General features: G+C 47.6%; 1 protein-coding gene across 1 annotated transcript in view; it reads left to right on the forward strand.

Annotated features, from left to right (window-relative positions):
• The first annotated feature begins 369 nt into the window (after positions 1 to 369).
• Positions 370 to 20,918, forward strand: part of ANKIB1 (ankyrin repeat and IBR domain containing 1) — a 114,494-nt gene continuing 93,945 nt past the window's right edge. Inside the window, exon 1 of the mRNA XM_083189425.1 lies at positions 370 to 632. The gene's annotated coding sequence lies outside the window, so the exon portion shown is untranslated. The remainder of the gene's footprint in view (positions 633 to 20,918) is intronic.

The raw sequence follows: 20,918 nt of genomic DNA on the forward strand, positions 1-20,918 counted from the left end.
TGATCAGAAAGGGGGTGTGTTTATCTGTAGGTACGCCTGGATTCCCGACAGACCAATTAGATCGTGGAAGTGGGGCGTGTTTCTGTTCACTGAGCATCTAAGGGGGCGGTACTAGAGGGCGCGGCTGTTAGTAGACTGCTAATAATAAAGGCGGGGTTGTACATACGAGGGCGGGGCCAGACGTCTTAATCACCCATTTCAGTTCCGATGGGCGGGATCATGGGCGTATGTGAGCGGGGTGGTAGGCGGAGTTATTGGCGCGGTGGGCTGGGTGATAGGATGTAGGCGGGGCATGGCTCGGCGTTTGGAGGGTGTCGGTAAGCGATAGGGGCGGAACTGGGCGGCTGTCGGTGCACAGGGGCGGGCACTCGGTCGGAGTGGGCGGGGGTTTGAGGCAGACGCGGCGGCTGCCTGTCCCGTAGTCTCAGTGCTCTGCGCCGCTGTGCGGGAGGAGGGGGTTGCGCAGGTTTCCGGGTCGCAGGACTTGTTCCGGGTGTCGGGGGCCTGGCGGAGTCAGTGTTAGAGCCGGGCTGCGCTCCCCGGAGGAGGAAGGAGGGATGAGACCGGGGCAGCAGCGGTGACAGTGACGGCGAGAGGACATGCAGCCCGGGAACCGGCCATCATATTGAGTGGTGGGTACGGCCGGGCAGCCTCTGCTATGTGCCCGGGGTCTCGGTCATGTGTCCGACTGTCTACCAACTTCTGTATGTGTGTGAGACTGCACTGTGTGTGTGTGTGTGTGTGTGTGTGTGTGTGTGTGTGTGTGTGTGTGTGTGTGTGAGAGAGAGAGAGAGAGACTGCACTGTTTGTGTCTGTTTGTGTGTGTGTGTGTATATGTCACACTGGAGGGGACTGCACTGTTTGTGTGTGTCTGTCACTGCGCTGTGTGCGTGTGTCTCACATACTGGACGGCACTGTGTGTGTTTTGTGTATGTCTGTCAGACTGGAGGTGACTGCACTGTGTGTGTGTCTCAGACTGGAGGGGACTGCACTGTGTGTATATGTCACACTGGAGGGGACTGCACTGTTTGTGTGTGTCTGTCACTGCACTGTGTGTGTGTCACAGATTGGAGGGGACTGCACTGTGTGTGCGTCGCACACACAGACCGGAGGGGACTGCACTGTGTGTGCGTCGCACACACAGACCGGAGGGGACTGCACTGTGTGTGCGTCGCACACACAGACCGGAGGGGACTGCACTGTGTGTGCGTCGCACACACAGACCGGAGGGGACTGCACTGTGTGTGCGTCGCACACACAGACCGGAGGGGACTGCACTGTGTGTGCGTCGCACACACAGACCGGAGGGGACTGCACTGTGTGTGTGCGTCGCACACACAGACCGGAGGGGACTGCACTGTGTGTGTGCGTCGCACACACAGACCGGAGGGGACTGCACTGTGTGTGTGCGTCGCACACACACACCGGAGGGGACTGCACTGTGTGTGTGCGTCGCACACACAGACCGGAGGGGACTGCACTGTGTGTGTGTGTGTGTGTGTCGCGCGCGCCCACACACACACACACACACACACACACACACACACACACACACACACACACACACACACACTGGAGGGGACTGCACTGTGATCCACTTACACACACACACACACACACACACACACACACACACACACACACACACAGACTGGAGGGGACTGCACTGTGTGTGTGTGTCGCACACACAGACTGGAGGGGACTGCACTGTGTGTGTGTGTGTCGCACACACAGACTGGAGGGGACTGCACTGTGTGTGTGTGTGTCGCACACACAGACTGGAGGGGACTGCACTGTGTGTGTGTGTCGCACACACAGACTGGAGGGGACTGCACTGTGTGTCACACACACACACACACACTGGAGGGGACTGCACTGTGTGTGTCACACACACACACAGATTGGAGGGGACTGCACCGTGTGCATGTGTCAGGCCCGGGGGGGGCGTCACCGTGTGCATGTGTCAGGCCCGGGGGGGACGTCACCATGTGGGTGTGTCAGGCCCGCGGAGGACTGCACCGTGTTTGTGTGTCAGGCCGCAGGGTACTGCACCGTGTTTGTGTGTCAGGCCGCGGAGGACTGCACCGTGTGGATATGTCAGGCCTCGGGGGGGCTGCACTGTGTATTGCTTGAATTGGACTAGTCTTTCCCTGTGCTCAACTTTGTGTGGAAGTGGAATAGTATGACCTATGTAATACTGTAATATAAGTTTGTGTCTGGAGTGTGCACACTACACCAGATTAACATCTGAATGACCCCTGCTGTACTCCAGGTCTCCCCTGTCAGTGTGAGGACACTCGATGGGATAAAGTTACGGGAGTTCTATTGAAGACAGGATGTTGGCCATAGCAACCAATCAGATTATATTTTCTTCCAAAAGGTGCTAAATAAAGTAGAATCAGGTAGGTTGTTATGGGCCACATCCCATCTTCAATAGAACTCCAATCCTAGTTAATAACCAGTCAGATGTTGTATCAGCCTTTCTAGACTAGGAATATACTGTTGCTGGTTTTTCCCCCCCCCCATTTGCTGGTCAAGTTGATACAATGATAATTATTCTATATAACTGCAGCACATTCTATTGGTACATGTGACATGCTTGTGTTCTGTGAAAGGGGGCCTTGCGGTCAAATCCAACCCCAGACTCCCACATGTGTATACGTATCCCTATGGAGATGTGAGTTTGGCAGCGCACAGTACAACTGCAGTTCCTCGAGCAGCGATGAGCTCACGGGTAATTGGATCAAGACCTTAGAATATCTGGTACATGAGAATAATTGGTAACTCTTGTTGTACGGGTGTTAGGTAGAATATGAAGGGTATGTGGGTGGGCCAGAATTAGGAGCTTTTCTGAAGAGGTGAGATCTCAGGGAAGGTTTGGGGGGATAGAAGAAAGTCTTTGTTATGTGTAGGTAGTTTCCACAGAGCGGGGTCATCCCAAGGAAAGTCCTGCAATGTAAGTGGGAGCCTGGAATGGGTGTGGATGGGGGACACAGAGCGGAGGGGTCGGCTTGGGAGATATGTTGCCTGTTTTTCTCGCGGCCTTTTTAAAGTTTCTGCTTGCCAGAGTCCTCTTCCAATTTAATCCCACATGTACAGTAATAGCACCAGCTGTTTTGAGGTTCTTATAATCTTGACATTTTATAATCTTGCTCTTCATTTCCTTGTGTAGATCTATAAGGTATGCCTTTATGTCGCCAAATCTATATCTGCCTGTATGTTCTGTGCTCTTAATGTTTTCTTATACTGTGCTATGATGTTAGTTAGGAGGTCTTTACTTCCCATTGCATCACCAAGCTGTACGTGTGACATTATTGCTGTGTGTGGTTTAAGGAATTTGAATATTGCATTTGCAAAAATCTGTTACTTTGAACTGTCCCCGCATCTTCGCACGCTTAAAAGTGTTAAAATGCAGCATAGGGTAGTGTTCATTCTAGCCCCTACTATCTTTGAAAACCCATGCAGTTCCTGTTCCCTGCCTGGGGTGTCGCTGTCTGCTGTGGTGTTTCTAGCACAGGTCTGGTTAGCATATCAGTGCTGATATACAGACCACACTGTGCTAGAAGCACTACAGCAGACAGCGACACCCTAGGCAGGGAAGAGGAACTGCATGGATTTTCAAAGATAGTGGGTGCTAGAATGAACACTATAGGGCAGGGGTAGCCAACTCCAGTCCTCGAGAGCTACCGACAGTTCACGTTTTCCAGCTCACATCACAGGTACCCAAGTGCACACATTACTGACTGACACAGTTTAAAAGATCTACAGGTGGAGCTAATTACTTCACTTGTGATTCTGTGAGGAGAGCTGGAAAACATGAACTGTTGGTAGCTCTCGAGGACTGGAGTTGGCTACCCCTGCTATAGGGGTTATACAGAGTTGATCGCTATTGTGCCAATTCGCAATCCTATCGATTATCGACCGCATGTGCGGGTCGTAGTGAGCATGTGCGATGCCAAATAGCAAGAGAAATAGCAAAAATGTCTAATTGCGATCCTTAAGGCCCCCATACACTATGCGATTTTGGGACGATTTCATCCGATTTCGGCACTTTGTGCCGATAATCGGATGAAATCGGCCCAAAATCGTAGGTATGTGACATTTGATCCGATCCGATGCGCGGTCCCGTGCGCATCGGACCGGATCAGGGAGGTCGGACGGTCTGTACATACGATCACGTCCGACCTCCCTGTATGCATATGCCTGCCACCTGACAGGCATATGCATACAGACACCGGGGGAGTAGTGGGGGCGGCCAGCGGCAGCGGTGGTGGGGGCGGGCAGCGGGGACGGGCGGCGTTTGCGGTGAGCGCAGTGTACTTACACATAGCAGCAGCGGCGGGGACGGGACGCGCAGTGGCGGCTATTATATTTTTAAAATACTTGTCAAATGACCGGCCGCTCTCTGATTGGCCGGAGAGCTCTCAGCCAATCAGAGAGCGGCCAGTCATTTGACAAGTATTTTAAAAATATAATAGCCGCCACTGCACGTCCCGTCCCCGCCGCTGCTGCTATGTGTAAGTACACTGAACTCACCGCAAACGCCGCCCGTCGCCGCTGCCCGTCCCCACCACCGCTGCCCGTCCCCACTACTGCCGCTGCCCGCCCCCACTACTGCTCACCGCCCTGCAGCTCCCCGGGTTTTTTTTTACATGGGATAAATCGCATGCGATTTATCCCATGTAAAAATGGCACATCAAGTGCCAAATTGTATGTGAGCCTCCCGGGGAGCTGCCGGGCGGCTCGCAGGTAAATTGGGTCCGACTTGTCCCTAGGACAAGTCGGCCTAATGTATGGGGGCCTTAAGTGTGGTCTTCAACCCCACAGCCTATGGCCCAGCCACTAACTGGCATTGGGAACCCTGACCCTCTGCTTTGAACAAACTTGGAAGATTGTAAAATATCTCTTCTAAAATTCTACCACTGTTGTCTGTAACAGTGAAACCTCCCGTGTATACCAGAATTTTGGGGGCAAAGCCTTTGTTTCCTGAAGCCCCGCACTCCGGCTGCCTTGCACATTGCAAGAACAGGTACCTGTGGCGCTCTCACTCCAGCCCCACCTGGAAAAATAAATACATCTTTGCTTGCCAGGTATGGCCTATGAATTGTCTTAGTGTACACAGAGCGAATGGCTGTGGTTGGGTTATTGCTTGTATAACCTGTTGCAGGATCTGTGTGACCTGAGCAGGTGGGACGTCTACACGCTTTGTCTGGTGTAACACGTGTATGTATTTTACACAAGAACCAGATGCATCTCATGCCAGCTCATCTGCTCAGTGATATGAATATATAGGAAGCTATACCTGGTTCTTCTCTCCACGGTTTTATCTCCTTGAGGTCCAGATGGATCAAGCGTCAAAAAGTGATAAAATGTGGATGGATAACAGCCAGCCACTCAGCTCCTGCGCTGCCATGTTGCAGGCTGGGTTTGAAAAATGACAGGTAGGAGCCGATTGGCTGGTTTTTTATCACCCTCCTCTTTATCACTTGCTGCAGCTTGATACATCTGGCACTGAGGGAGCTGCAAAATTCTGGACTGTAGATCCCCATATGACACCTTTTTATTTATAACATCCCTTGTACCTTCAGAACTTGGTGACATGGCCTTTGCTGGGTGCCTATCATTCTCACAGAGTTCTCCGTGACATCTTACCCTGTAGCCAACAATGACATTTTTCTTGGTAGCGAAACAAAAGTCTTAGAATCACCAGTTACTTACAGGTGACAGCTTGTCAATCCCGCAGGGCTTCCGCGTAAATCACCTCTGGTTGTGGTTATGTAGCGATTGCAATTCTAGTTCCGTGCACGTTCAATATACAAGTACAAACAAGAATGTGCCGCCTATCACTGTCACAATATATGTGCAGGAACGAAGCCGACGTTAAGAAACTTGTCTGCCAGAACCTACAGTTAATTGGTGGCGGAATTATTACTGATGGCGGTTAAAAGTGTTGTATACAGGCTTGATGTTCCTAAGAAAGGTAGTGTTCATTTGAAAGGCCAGATGTACTAAGCTTGAAAAGTGATAAAATGGAGAGTGATAAACAGCCAGCCAATCAGCTCCTTCCTGTCATGTCACAGGCTGTGTTTGAAAAATGTCAGGTAGGAGCTGATTGGTTGGTTGTTTATCACTCTCCATTTGTATCACTTTTCAAGCTTAGTACATCTCACCCTAAGACCCTGCACCTTTAAAAACCTGTGTAGTTCCTCATTCCTGCATTGGGGGTTTCCTCTCTCCTATGATGCTTCTAGCACAATTTGGTCTGTATCTCAGCACTTAGATATAGACCTGATTGTGCTAGAAGCACCCAATCAGAGAGTGACACCCCAGGCATGAAAGAGGAACTGCGCAGGTTTAGAAAGGTGCATGATTCTTACTGCTACACCCCAGGAACAGCAAGGAAGGCATAACCTATAAGTTAACCTGGTGGTAGGCGATTGGTGACTCTGTGGAACTACAAGTTTCAGTCTCAAACTAGCAGGACATGAAGGGACTTGTAGTTCAAGTACAGCCTGAAAGCCACAGCTTGCCAAACTGCTTATTTGTGCCCTTTGTGTGTAGTTATGTTGCGGAACAAAAGGAAGATGCCTTGTGCTTACATGTCTGACTTTACAGTGGAAATACTAACTTGTCCAACCAGTAAGCTTGCCGGCTGATGACTGTGCAAACTGGTATTGTAAGGCTGCATAGTTGGTGTGCAATGCACCCTGGGTGTGCGGGCAGATCTGCTCTAATCATACACTATGGCAGCTGCTGGCGATACATTCTCCCTCACTGTTATATTGTGCTGTCTGATTATTAGACCAAATGGAAACATACAGTATGTGTTATTTTGTTGTTTTTAAACTGCATACAATTTGATATTGTTCTAATGCAGCATCACTGTTCACGGAGGGGGGGCATTCAGTCACATCCATCGATTGTGCTGTGTGTACAGACGATGGTGCAGGAGGGGCATGCTGCATTCAGTTACACCCCCCAAAGGAGGGGAAGTTCATGCCGGTTCGACCCGGTAACTGGTGCGATGTGAAAGGGGTTACTGGGTCCCTCAAATGGGTAGCAGCACGGCAATAAGAACCGGTAAAAAAGACGGGTTCTTACCGGTTCGTTTCTTTGCGGTGTGAACAGGTTAATCTGGTCGAGCCGTTTCCCTGTTCACACCAATGGAGGAGGCCGCGCTTGGAGCAGCGCTGCCTTCTCCCCCGCCCCTGATGATGCTCCGTCGTTCTGCCACACCCCCGGATGATGTCAGCGAACCGCCAATATTGCCGGTTCGCTGACGCTATCTGAACAGACCAAAATGCAGGGTGTCACCGGGACTGAACCGTTGCAAAGTCCCACTGCGACCCTTCATTTTGCGGGCTGAAGCCGGTATAGTGGTCACTTTTCAAATAGCAATTGTAGTTAATGCTAAACAGCCTGACCTAACAGTAACTCCTAGTGCTGTTTAAAAACATCGGTCGAAAATGTATTTAAAGTCACCATGAGACTGTAACTTTTCTGGTCTTTTACAGAAGTCTTCTAAATAGACCCCATAGTAATGGGGCCTAAACACGGGGGCAGTGTGACCAGATCGCTTAGAAAATGCCCCTACACCGCTCCGAGTGCAGGTGCCACAGCGTTATTGATGTGTGCCCATGCTCGTCGCTATCGCTGGCGATTAATATCCAGCATGCTGGATAAATCTGGTTACATCACCGGCCAGGGCAAGTGTTCTCACCGGCCCGTGTGTAGGCACCATAACTTTGCACTGTAGGCAGGGCAGGTGTAACATTTTCAGACAATTAAAGAGACCTACACACGGGGCGATTTCAGCCTCATTTCTGGAGCACTGATCGATCCGTGTGTGTAGCCCCGGGTGACGGTGATGCGCAATCCCGCGCATCGCCATCGGCTGGTCACATCACGGGTGTACCGCAATGTATGCTGAGCGATCGTGCTTAAGCCTGTCGCTCAGTACGGAGGCAGAAGTCTCCCCGTGTGTACGGGTCTTTAGAGTTATCAGCGGCGTGTTCAAACTCATTTGTCCAGCATTTGTGGGCTTCCAAAAGCAGACAGTATTTATGCAGAAAAAACCTTAGTTTCTTTTTCTTATTTAAAATCCATTGCAATTCGTTGTCCTTTTTTTCTTGCTAAAGAATCAAAATAGATTTGATTATTTTTATTTTGTAGCAACAATTTAGGGGGCACCGCATAGTTAAACACCTCCACTTATTTAATTAGCCCTTACTAATTACAGCCTCATTTGGCCCATGAGAAATGTTCACCCATGCCTCTGGTTCCACGGAAAGCATCTGTACAATAGGGGACAGTAGTGTACTCCTGGGGGGCTGTACCACCTGCCCCAGCCGCTAAATAATGTAGGTGGGAGAGTTCAGCCAGTAATTTTGATCGTTCTACGATGTTCAAGAGCGGTTCAAGGTGTCAGTGCGTCCAGATAGATTTGGAGTCTTGTGATTTAAAAAATGTTGTAGTCAATTTCAGGCTTCACCACCTCTCTGTGTTAACCTGTATATGATACAGCCGGCTGTATGTGTCTAGTTGTGTCGCTGGAGTCTTTCCATCCAGCTCGTCACCACTTGTGCGGGGGCTAAGACGCTGCTTTTCCCGTAACTAGAGGATAGAATGGTTCCTATTCTCCTAATAGATAAAGGATGCAACGATTGCCTGTGCCAGACGCTGAGCAAAGGGGCCCAGACGCATGGAACGCGCTTTATGAAGGCTATTGGTGAATGGTGAATCAAGGCTTTGGCACGCTGATTCTGATTAATGGCACCTTGGCTCTGGCTGCATCGGTCTGATCACAGCCCTGCGAGTGCTGACCATTTATAACCAGGCAGAGGCGGATCCGACTTGCAGAGAGAGGCGACTGCTTTGTGATACGGAACCCGGGCGGCACTTGCATTATTAATGCATTGCATTGTTCCTGGTAATCATATGTAAGACATCCTCAACAACAGTCCTGTCCTGCCCAGCTACAGGTGCTGCTAATCCCTCTTCTGTGTTACAGGGAGAAGTACACCCTCCGTGCATCTCATGGCTGCAGGGGTCACATGCAAAGTACATGTCTAGTGTCCTATAAGCCTGGTGCTGTACCATGTGCCCAGCATGACCATGGTCCACCAGTGCCATACACAGCCCTGTGCCCACACTTAAGTTGTGAAGCCAGGATTTCAGACTTGGGTCCAGTCTATTAACCCCTGTGCCGCTCTCCCCCTTCCATCCACACCCACAGGGGCTTATTTACTAAGATGGGAGTCTATGGAAGTTGGGATGTTGCTATGGGAAACCAATCAATGATCTATCTGATTCTATCAATGATCTACTAGAAGGTGCTAAATAAAAAAGAAGTAAATTCTGATTGGTTGCTCTGGGCAACATCACATCTTCAACAGAACTCCCATCTTAGTAACTAAACACCATAGTCGAGATTGAATAGCCCTCCAGTGTGCAAAATTCAAATGGGCGATTCACCAACTATCATTCCAAACTGACTCACTGGCAGTTGGTGATTGTCCCCTATTTGAATTTTGAAGACTGGAGCCACCACGGGCGCCCTTTAAGTACACAATCAAATTGTGCAGATATAAATAGTCCAGATCACCCTGAATGGGGATAAAGAGCACTCGCCAATGTAAAGAGCGTCAACACTCGATTTACAAAAATCCAACACAATTCATATTTATTCACCTAAGCAGTGCCATGGATTCCAACTTCCACAAATGTAACACTTTTGCTATTTCCATATGAGCACATGAATCATTCAGAAGAAACAAAGGTACTTATCCGTTGGCAGAGATCATCGAACATCGTGGTTCAATAAGATGACAGCTTTTAAAAAAAAAACCTATAAGTGGCACTTAAATGCAGCCTGCAGAACAGCCGCCGGGTCCTGGGGAGCCTCAGGCCCGGGGGCCATATGTGGCACCCATAGATGGTCTGAGTGACGCGCCCACCTGCCCGGCGGCTTTGCCGAGGGTCAAGTACAGGGGAATTCTCGCGAGAGGTCGGTAGTTCTCGCAAGATTCCTCTTAAACAACAGCAGCCGGAGACTGTTAGTCCTATTCAGAGGCAGCCGCCGGAGCGTGGGACGGCTGCAGCAGGACAATTTGTAAGAATTTTTTTTACATATGGCCCCCGAAGGATTTTTTTATTCCCCAAACAATCGACCCTTGGCACAAAAAGGTTCCCCACCCCTGGTTTACAGCTTGCTCCCAGCCATGGCATTACGGTGGCTACAACAACGTAGTGTGTCATACAGAGGTTGAAGATAACTCTTGGCATTAACGCCTCCCGATTTCCCTTTTTGTGCTCTCCATTGTGACCATTTAGGAGCACACTGACTGACTGACTGGAATAACAGAAATTGAATGAACGTATGCTCTCGGAGCAGCCTCTAGGAGCACTTTTGAATAAATGGATCACCAATACATCACATACAATACCACAGAGAAAAAGATTTCAATGTATTCCAGGGCACTGATCACAATTTCTTAATTTCAAACAATAAAATAATAAAAGATCGCCTGATACCCCTGACTTTTATTGTTTTATTGTGTGAAATTGTGCTACACCATGATCCATCGCCTCTGTTTCATATACTGAGTGGAAGTAGGTGGTCGTTTTAACCTGTGGTGACGGATATGTCCCCCCCTGTGCGTTATCCCTCTACCTTACCTTTCTTGGGTATGAGGCCTAACACTTTGACATTTGAAGAATATTTTGTTAAATTGCTTCTTAACAATACTTCACTATTCCACTGTGTTTGTTTTCCTTTTTGGGTACCTTCTCAATGAGAGAAACCAGTCCACTCTAGGTGCCCAGATTTATCTTCAGATCTGTCTGGTTGGAACAAAAACATGGTTATGGATGAGTGACAGTTTGTCCGTTTTCCAGCATCTCCAAGCAAATGGTCAACTGTCATTTGCTCTCATCCATAACCATGTTTTTGTTCCAACCAGCCAGATCTGAAGATAAATCTGCGTGTGTATGGCCACCTTAAATGTGATCAGCGCCCTGGAACACACTGATCTCTTTTTTTTCTCTGTGACTGACTGGCTCAGGGAAAATGTTTTTTTTTTCCTCTCTATTGCTGTTTTGTACTGTGAAAGTCAAATACACTGGTCACAAAGGTTCATCCCGTGATTTCCTGCAGTATATAAAAATAGTATTCAATAAACCCTTTTACAATATAATCTTCTGCGGATCGCTTGTGAGTCCAGAGCAAACTCTGTTGTGTATAAGGTGATAAAACACTTTGCATGTTTACCTGTAAGTTTTCAATATGTAAATATCTAGAAATGAGACTGTACACGGGCCGGCTCTGTGTCCTGTCTCCTGTTCTGCATTCCTCAGTTTCCTCTCTGTCTGCCTTTTTACCAACAGCGAAGGGTTATAGAATTCCCAAAACGGCCAAGTAAACAATGCTGTCATTTGTTCTCCATGCACAATATGCGTTTGCAGAGTAAGAGCTCGCGCACAATGCTGGAAGTATAGAGCCTGGCAGCAAGTTGTGAGAATTAAACGAATCCTGTGTGAAGATCGGAGTTGTGTCAGCTGGCACTCAGTATTAGGATCGCTGTTTACTACTGTATATCACAGCATTGGGGGGAAACTCTTTATGGTTGGCATAAAATACCGATATTGATAACTAGCGTTCATTCTAGCATCCTGCACTTTTCAAAATGCATGCAGTACCTCTTTCCTGCCAGAGGTGTCACTGTCTGGTGCTTCTTGCGCAACCTCTCATCTTCAATAGAACTGATATCTCAGTGCTAGGAAACAGCAATGACAATCGCTGTGAAAACCGTTCTGCATTTGACCAAATGACACGATCCCCAACCTTTGGGGATACAAGCAGTCCCTAACCTTTTTTGGGGCACATATGCATATTTTTATTGCTTTAAACAGGTGATTTTAAGACGATAATACTGTATGTGTCTTTCCCTAATGTCATTATTACTCCTTATTAATACGTGAAGTTGTACTGTTTTTGGTGGAATGGGTCTTCAAACTGTGGCCCTCCAGATGTTGTGAAACTACATGTTCCAGCATGCATTGCCACATTTTTTCCTAGAAGAGCATGCCAAAACTGTCAGGGCATGCTGGGACATGTAGTTTCACAACATCTGGAGGGCCACAGGTTGAAGACCTGTGGTGTAGGGCATGGGTCTTCAAACTGTGGCCCTCCAGATGTTGTGAAACTACAAATCCCAGCATGCCTTGACACAGTTTTAACACTCCCTTATAGCAAAACTGTGGCAAGGCATGCTGGGATTTGTACTTTCACAACATCTGGAGGGCCGCAGTTTGAAGACCCATGGTGTAGGGCATGGGTCTTCAACCTGTGGCCCTCCAGATGTTGTGAACCTACATGTTCCAACATGCATTGCCACATTTTTTCCTATAAGAGCATGCCAAAAATCCTCAGGGCATGCTTGGACATGTAGTTCCACAACATCTGGAGGGCCACAGGTTGAAGACCTGTGGTGTAGGGGGTCCGACAATGTCTAGGTCGACCATTAATGGTAGTCAGTGACTAGGTCAACACCTGAAAATGGTCGACATACTGTGTGTCGACATTTCCAGGAGGTCGACACAAGCTTAAGGTCAGCCTGGGCATGGTCGACACAAATTGTTCACGTTTCTGTGTCTATGTTGACATGGGCACTGTATTAGTGTCCTGCTCCCCCCTGCCTGGCTCGTGTCGAGCTTTTGAGTGTCGAACTAGTCACTGTCAACCATTGTCGACTCAGGGACCGCATACCGGTTTGCAAGAGGAGAGAACAGAACCTCCAGCCAAATGCTTTCATGATTCTTTGCCCTCTAAACATTTTCCTGCAAAAATGTTTGGACCACAGATTAGCTTTAATTATCTGGCTGCAAATTCTGAATTCCACAGGTTTGAGAGAGACTCTTCCATTATTGCCAGATACATTAACTGCAGGGCACAGAGCCAGCGTTAGACTGAACAGAATTAATTCCATTCTCTCCTCTTCCCATTACTTCACATAGCTCTTTGCTGGAGCCCGTCAGAATATTCACTGCAAGGAGACGTCCTTTACTGGCGGTACTTCTATAAAGATGTTCTTCGGGGCAGGATCTGGAACCTAAAGGCAGGTCGATAGAGCTCGGCTACAGGAAAGTCTATATTAGTGGGCAGCGAGATATCAATGCATTTAATTATACCCCTTTCGCACAGAAAATAGAACCCGGGAATTACCCTGGTCCAGGAGGGTAGAGCCGGGGTTTTTACTGTCTGAAAGGGTCAACACGGATCTCAAATACCGGGGCTTAGACTCTGGAATTTGCATGGGTTTTTTTACTAGTCTAAATTCCAAAACCATGTGTCGCCCACTGTCTGAATGCGTGCGTGCTGGGGCGAAAAGTTCCAGCAGGTAATCAAATCTGGTACGGGACATCCGAAAGGGTGCCATCCACTGCTCCTGCTGAAAAGCTTGCACAGTCATCCTGAAAGCTTCTCCATGCCTGCGGTCTGTGGTCCACAGTGATCTATTTGCCCCCGCAGGGTAAATGAGGGCTTTCCTCCTGCGCAAATACCGATGGTGAGTATCAGTCCTTCTCCTCCTAGCGTAAGACTCTGCATGGTAGCACAGCGTCATCGGCTCCATCAGGGTATCATTTGCTGTATAAAACAGCAAGAACACAGGAACTCCGGCCTACTCAGGAACTCCGTCGGCCATGATTAATGCAATGCAGTGAGCAGTCACCACCCACTTTTCATGATCTCATCTCTGTGTGCCAAAATAACTGTCCTTTTCTTATGACACACAGTATATGGCAGGTATAATCAGGCTTCTGTGTGAAAGGGGTCGACACGGGAAATACCAAGGTTTTTTTGTGCTGTGTGAAAGGGGGTCAGTGCTTTCAGCTGATACCCCTTTCATACTAGAGAATGCAGGGACCCACCCATATGGCCATGGGATCATGCCGGGCCATTCCCGGGTTGGCCCCTTTCACACCAGAAAAGTCCCTGCATTTTCTGGTGTGTGAAGGAGACGGGGAGGAGGCGGACAGGCGGCTTGATGGTGACAGGATGGCAGCAGAGTACTCACCCCGGTTGCTGGTACTCGGTGCAGGCAGGGGATCCACACAGGCGGCGGGTGCTGATGACGAAGCTCTCCGGCGGCAGTGAGGGCGCCGGAGAGCTGTGTCGTCTTCATCCGCCGTTGTCCTGGCATTTGCGCCTGCCGCCTGTGTGGATCCCCGGCCTGACAGCACTCCCGAGGACCGGCAACATGTATCCCCTAGCCCTTTCACACAGGCCAGGTCCCCGGGTTGAATCCGGGAACCACCCTGCTTCATAACAGGGTTGAAATCCCGGCAATTTTTGGCAGGATTTTTGCCCGGGAACCTTACACACCAGCGCTTGTTGCGGGATGTTCCCGGGCCCAACCTGGGAAATTTGGCTGGTGTGAATGGGATATGAGTCCTACCCAGAAAATACAGGGGTTTGGGGGATTTTTCTGTCTGAAAGTAGTGTCCGAGAAAGAAAACCGTAATTGTATTATATCAGCAGAGTGATAGAAAAGCTGGGATATGACCATGGAAGAGCCTTGGGCACATAGGAGAAGGCCTGGGGAACCTGTTGTCCATTACTGATATAAGAGTTATGAGCGATTTCTAACATTACCAGGCCATTGCCTTCATCCCATTAATGGTTTATCTATTTGTAGGTTCCTTATGTATTCCGCAGTGGTGTACAGGGGATTAACAGGCTAAGAATTTAAATCAAATTTTCAGAAGTGGTTCTTAATCTTGCAAGCAATAATGGGTAAATTTAGTAAAGCTTCTAAAGGTGCCCAAACACTACGCGATTTGGGCCTGATTTTACCCAATTCCGGCGGTCGGAAATTGGATTAAATCGCCCCAAATCACAGGTGTATGACATCCGATCGGATCTGATGCGTGGTCCTGTGCTCATCAGAGTGTAAAGTCGGACGGGCCATGCATTCAACATGCTTGTCCTAGCCGACGAGACTGCTGATCAATTCACTGCGTCTCTAGCAACAAGGTTTATCAAATCCAGGCCAGGGAGAACTTCAGAGCAGGATATTATTGATGAGAGCTTATACCACTCTGTCCATTGGGTATTGAACATCTTATTTTCAGTGGTGGCAAGAGCACGGGCCCGCCGGACAGGGATGGGGTGTAATGAGGTCATAACGAATCATCCTTCGGGGTGTCCTGGACGAGTGGGGCCCTGTGCAACCATGACTAATACCATGTAGGGTTCTTGTGGATCAGTTACGTTCTGAGGAACATTTTTCTTGCCATGGTTTAGGTACAGGCATTGTTTTATCCACTTTCATGACACAGTATTCCTTTCCTAATTAGAGGGTTGTCTCCCTGGGTGACCAGCCCCATCAGATCATAGCTTTCCCAGTCACCAGATCTGAACCCATGTATGGGACCTTCATCAGCCAGGCATCCTATTCTGCTATCGCTAACCAGGCATTATCTGAGTGACCACTGAAGTTCCGAGTCTCTCTTGCACAATTATGCCCTTCTATAACCTCTACCCCACAGTGTTCTGTGATGTGGTGATTCCATCGTCATGTCCACTACAATCCTTGGCAATAATAGCACTTGATGAGAACATATCCTGATTATACCCGGTACCTATTATTACTGATGAATCTGCAGATTGCTCAGTATAGTGTCCAACCCTTGGTAATCATAGCTCTATATTTGTCTGGCTTGTAGAAGGGCATTCCAAAACCGCGGTCTGCGTATAATCCTATAAAGGAAGGGAAACTAGTACCTCAGGGATCTGATGTGCATAACCAGGTAAAGGGCCTGATTCATACCTGCTCGCTGGATTGCGAGAGTTCGGAGCCCAGCAAGCAAGTAGCCGCTCATAGAGCAAGTAGCCGCTCATATGTACAGCATGCTAAAGACTAAGGGCCAGATTCTCTAAGCTTCAAAAGTGATAAAATGGAGAGTGATAAACAGCCAGCCAATAAGCTCCTGCCTGACATTTTTTCAAACACAGTCTGTGACATGGCAGGAAGGAGCTGATTGGATGGCTGTTTATCACTCTCCATTTTATCACTTTTGAAGCTTAGAGAATCTGGCCCTAAAGGTGCCCATACACTAGTAAGATTTATCTTTAGATCTGCCTGTTTGGAACAAAAACATGGTTATGGATGAGTGACAGTTTGTCAGTTTTCCAGCATTTCCAAGCAAATGGTCAACTGTCATTTGCTCTCATCCATAGCCATGTTTTTGTTCCAACCAGCCAGATCTGAAGATAAATCTGCGTGTGTATGGCCACCTTTAGGGAGAAATTTACTAAATTACTTGAACTACATTTTAGTGGTTGCAGCTCTGTGTGTTTTTAATCGTGATTCTGAGCACAATGCCCTTAGCTGTAGAGAGAGATAAAGAAACCGCCAATCTGCTCCTCACTGTCATTTTGCAGGCCGTGTTTGAAAAATGACAGGAGTGGTCTGCACTTTCTCTCTCCGAGTTATGTTTTCTGTTTGAACACGATCTAGTCTCTGAGTCACCACTGCCCAGAAGGGGTCTCATTTGTGAGAATTCATGAAACCTTTCATTTTCGGAACCCATGTCGACCCAAGAGTTTTACAGCACAGAAACAAATGCAACATAAGGACCGGCAGTTTGTGGTACAGTAACGGTGGAGCTGAAACAATTACAGGCCCCGGTGTACCCATCAGTCAGAATTCCCTGTCCTCCATCTCCCAGTAACAGCGCGTGACTTCTTTTAGTTTGTGTCTGTTGATCGCCACGGCAATTATCGATTTCTGCACTGTATCAGCTAGTGGGTACTAGTTGGGAGAACGAAGGGAAAACGTCTCTGATTCTGAAACAGGTCAGAAGATTGATGTTACTCACTGTAGTCAGGCAGTGCTGTAAATGTATTTCTGTCATGAGGCCTCGACTATAGGAGGAAATGCAACTAAACATTGCTCCTTTGTCTTAGCCACCTCCCACCACCCCTTCATGTCTGTAGTAGATGGTTTTCCTTTATTTTGTAAGTCACTGAGCATTTTAGATCATTTGTGCTTTAATCATCAAGCTTTATAGGAAAGGTATCATATTAAATATAATATCTTCTTTACTGCTTACCTTTTTGTCGAGGAATCCTGACCCACTTTTTCTTTCCACAGGGTGTTCAGATATGTAGAGGTTTGGTTTGGCTTTTGAGCCGGCAACCTGTAGCTTTCCAGCTGATCAGTGGTCAACTACAAGTCCCAGCATGCTTTACCAGCTGATAGGTGGGAGACTATGCTGGGAATTTGTAGTTTTACAACAGATGGAGAAGCCACATGTTGACCAGACCTGGGTTGCAGTTTAAGGGTTCCTAACCCAGCTTTGTTCGATGTACCACTTACGCCATCTATAGGTAGCGAACTATGCTGGCGGTTATTAGTATTGTCTTTTAATTGGAGCGGTAGGTTGACGCTAAGCTCCAGCCAAATGTAATGGGTGCCTTTTGGCCAAGTCTACAATTTTTCAACAATTTGAGATTTTTACAAATTGGTTTTGCCTTAAAAAAAAAAAAATAAAAAAATCATCCCTTCAGAACCAATGGCCACATTGGTGAAAAAAACGAATGATTGCCAAATCGCACCTTATTATGTGGATCCCCTTGTTACAATTGTAGGAGTTGCTGAGAATTTTTTTTGCCCGTAGAATCATTTCATTCCAATTTTAGATTTTTATTTTATTTTATTTTTACAGAAAAATATAAAGGAAATGCAAGTGCTCACCATGGTGGTGATTCATGTTGGTTTGCAAACTACTTCTTTAATGGACAAAACTTTGTGCACTGCAGGTGGGGCAGACGTAACATGTGCAGTGAGAGAGTTAGATTTGGGGCAGTTATTGTGTTTCTGTGCAGGGTAAATACCGGCTGCTTTATTTTTATACCGCATCCAAATGTAACTCTCCGCACATGTTACATCTGCTCCACCTGCAGTGCATCATGGTTTTGTCCTTTAAAGAGTTTGCTTTTGCAAACCAACCTGAATCACCCTCCCTCCCCCCATATTGTTGTTTAGGACTGTAAGGAAAAGAGGTAGATCAGAAATATGTATTTGCCTGCCGCCTTGTTTATGGTAACATGCACCCTGTGTGTTTTCAGTGGAGAATAGATTACAGAGTATACAGAGTTCCTCTAGGCTTCATGACACGTTCTCTGACCTCGCTCCCGCTTCTCATTACAGAGTCGCACTGTGTATCGCTGGGGAATCAGGCTGGTCTTTTGTTTGTAGTGGTCAGCTGGAGTACACCACAATCTGCCTTGTCATCCTTCTGGCGCCACAAGACAGCTGCCTGTCATTCTGCCAGGGTGGCACTGTGATGAGCTGGCAGCCCAAGCCAGCTCTGTTTCTCCTGTCAGTCACCCCCTTTGTGCCTTCTGCTGCTTCAAGGGTGTGAATCGCAGCAATTAAAAAGATTGCCGTTCTTGCGACCTCCGACACTGCACCGTGTAGTTAATGAACGAGAATATGCATGTCTTGCTGAGGAAGCATGTTAGACCTTTCCTGATTTATTTAAATGTATGTTCCCAGTGACCTAAAAATTAGAATAAAGGAAAACTATAATCTGTTGCCTGAAAAAAAGGGAATTTTACACATACTTGTAATATTGTATTGTTCTCTACTCTGGAAGTTTAATCTGTTTTGAAACGGATTAAATTTACCCCATATGCATGACTCAGAATTGCATGGAGCTATTGATACATTATCATCAGCCAGAAATGCCCATTTTCGTAGAGACGACTGATTCGGCCAAGTAGTGTATGAATCCGTGATTCGGCCAAGTAGTGTATGAATCCGTGATTCGGCCAAGTAGTGTATGAATCCGAATAGATATGAAAAGATGCGTAATTCACTTATGCGCATTCGCTGCATTCAAGAACTCGCCATTTTCAGCCGTGGACCGTAAATCCATTCAGCACAGAATATGTCCCTATTTATGTAAATGTTTTATTGTAACCATGCAATGTTGTTTTTATGGGCTAATATAGCCCGTCTCCAGTGGGTTCTTGTCATGACTGGTGCTATTCCACCCGTCTCCGGTGGCTTCTTGCCGGGACTGGTGCCATTCCACCTGTCTCTGGTGGGTTTTTGCCGTGACTGGTGCCAGCTCTCCTGTTTCCGGTGGGTTCTTGCCATGACTGGTGCCATCTCTCCTGTTTCCGGTGGGTTCTTGCCATGACTGGTGCCATCTCTCTTGTTTCCGGTGGGTTCTTGCCATGACTGATGCCATCTCTCTCGTTACCAGTGGGTTCTTGCCGTGACTGGTGCCATTTCTCCTGTTTCCGGTGTGTTCTTGCAGTGACTGGTGCTATTCTGCCTGTTTCTGGTGAGTTCTTGCCGTGACTGGTGCCATTCCGCCTGTGGGTTCTTGCCGTGCCTGGTGCCATCTCTCTTGTTACCGGTGGGTTCTTGCCGTGACTGGTGCCAGCTCTCCTGTTTCCGGTGGATTCTTGCCATGACTGGCGCCATTCCGCCTGTCTCTCATGGGTTCTTGCCGTGACTGGCGCCATTCTGCCTGTCTCTGTTGGGTTCTTGCCAGTCCATCGTGTTTGCAATATACAACCATAAATCTGCTCGGTCTATCTGTGTTTCCTGTATTGCAGTGTGACTACAGACCGAGAGTAATAACACCCAGCCAGGAGGAACAAAGTTGTACATTATTACTTGTAATAGAAATAGGCTGAATGAGCAATTGACAAGGGGGAGTGGGGCCCTTATGGCCTGGGGGGGAGGAGTCTTTTCACCCCTAGCCACCGTCAAATGCAGGAGAGTACAGTGATAGGCAACCTAATACACTTCATCCTCTAAGGGGCCGCACATTAATCTCGGTAATAAGCTAAAACAATGTATTCAATAAAAGAAAGACACGTCCGTAATAAGATACCAGCAGGCAATCTAGAACACACCTCAGACAATACAAGCTGTGGGAGCCGCATGAAGGCTCAGAGGGAAAAATGCAGCCCTCATCGTAAGTAACAATAACAATTAAAATAGACACTAGTTACATTTGTAGGCAAAACCTCGAGTCACCTCTATCGTGGGTCGACATGTAATAAAGTCCCAATTGTAGTCGGATCGTAAAACATGAAAAAGTACAAAGAAAGAAGTAACAGTAACATTTTAATTTTTCAACCTTTTGCTTGAGTCAAACTTTTGTCCATGTCGACCTAGTGCGTTTGGACCTAGACCGATCATGCGGGTACCCAGTAGGGGCCATAAATGGTAATGAGATGCATTTAGGTTTGCCCTCTTACACATGATGTCATAGAAAGTTCCATGATGGCAAAAAACATTTCAAACAAATAACTGTCACGTTCTAGACCCCGCACATGCCGGGCTGTTGCCAAATCGAGGTGCGAGTGAAAGCACCAAACTGAATAACTCAACCCAGGTTATAAGATGGGTTAAACCCGGGTTGACCTGTGTATAATGGTCATCCCAAGTTTTTAGTATGAAATGGTCAGAGCCGCAATCAAAATCCCCGGTCCGTCCCGGTATATCGATTTGAAAGCGGTATTAGACCGTTCCTTTTCATTTTATGGGATCCGTAAAGTGCTGCATGCTCACGGACTGTTCAATAGGTCAACACATGACTGAAGATGCAGCACTACACAGAGAATGTTTAAACATTCACATCAGTCCCTGCCCCAGTGGAGCTTACACTCTGTATTCCCTACCACATGTACACACACACACAGACATTCTAGGGTTAATTTTGTTGGGAGCCAATTAACCTACCTCTATTTTTGGGTTGTGGGAGGAAACCAGAGCACCCAGAGGAAACCCACGCAAGCTTGGGGAGAATACACAAACTCCACACAGTTAGGGCCATGGTGGGATTCGAACCCATGACCTCGGCGCTGTTAGGCAGTAATGCTAACCACT

This window comes from Crinia signifera, chromosome 5 (genome assembly GCF_055691185.1).
Source record: "Crinia signifera chromosome 5, ASM5569118v1, whole genome shotgun sequence".
In the NCBI taxonomy this organism is placed as follows: Eukaryota; Metazoa; Chordata; class Amphibia; order Anura; family Myobatrachidae; genus Crinia; species Crinia signifera.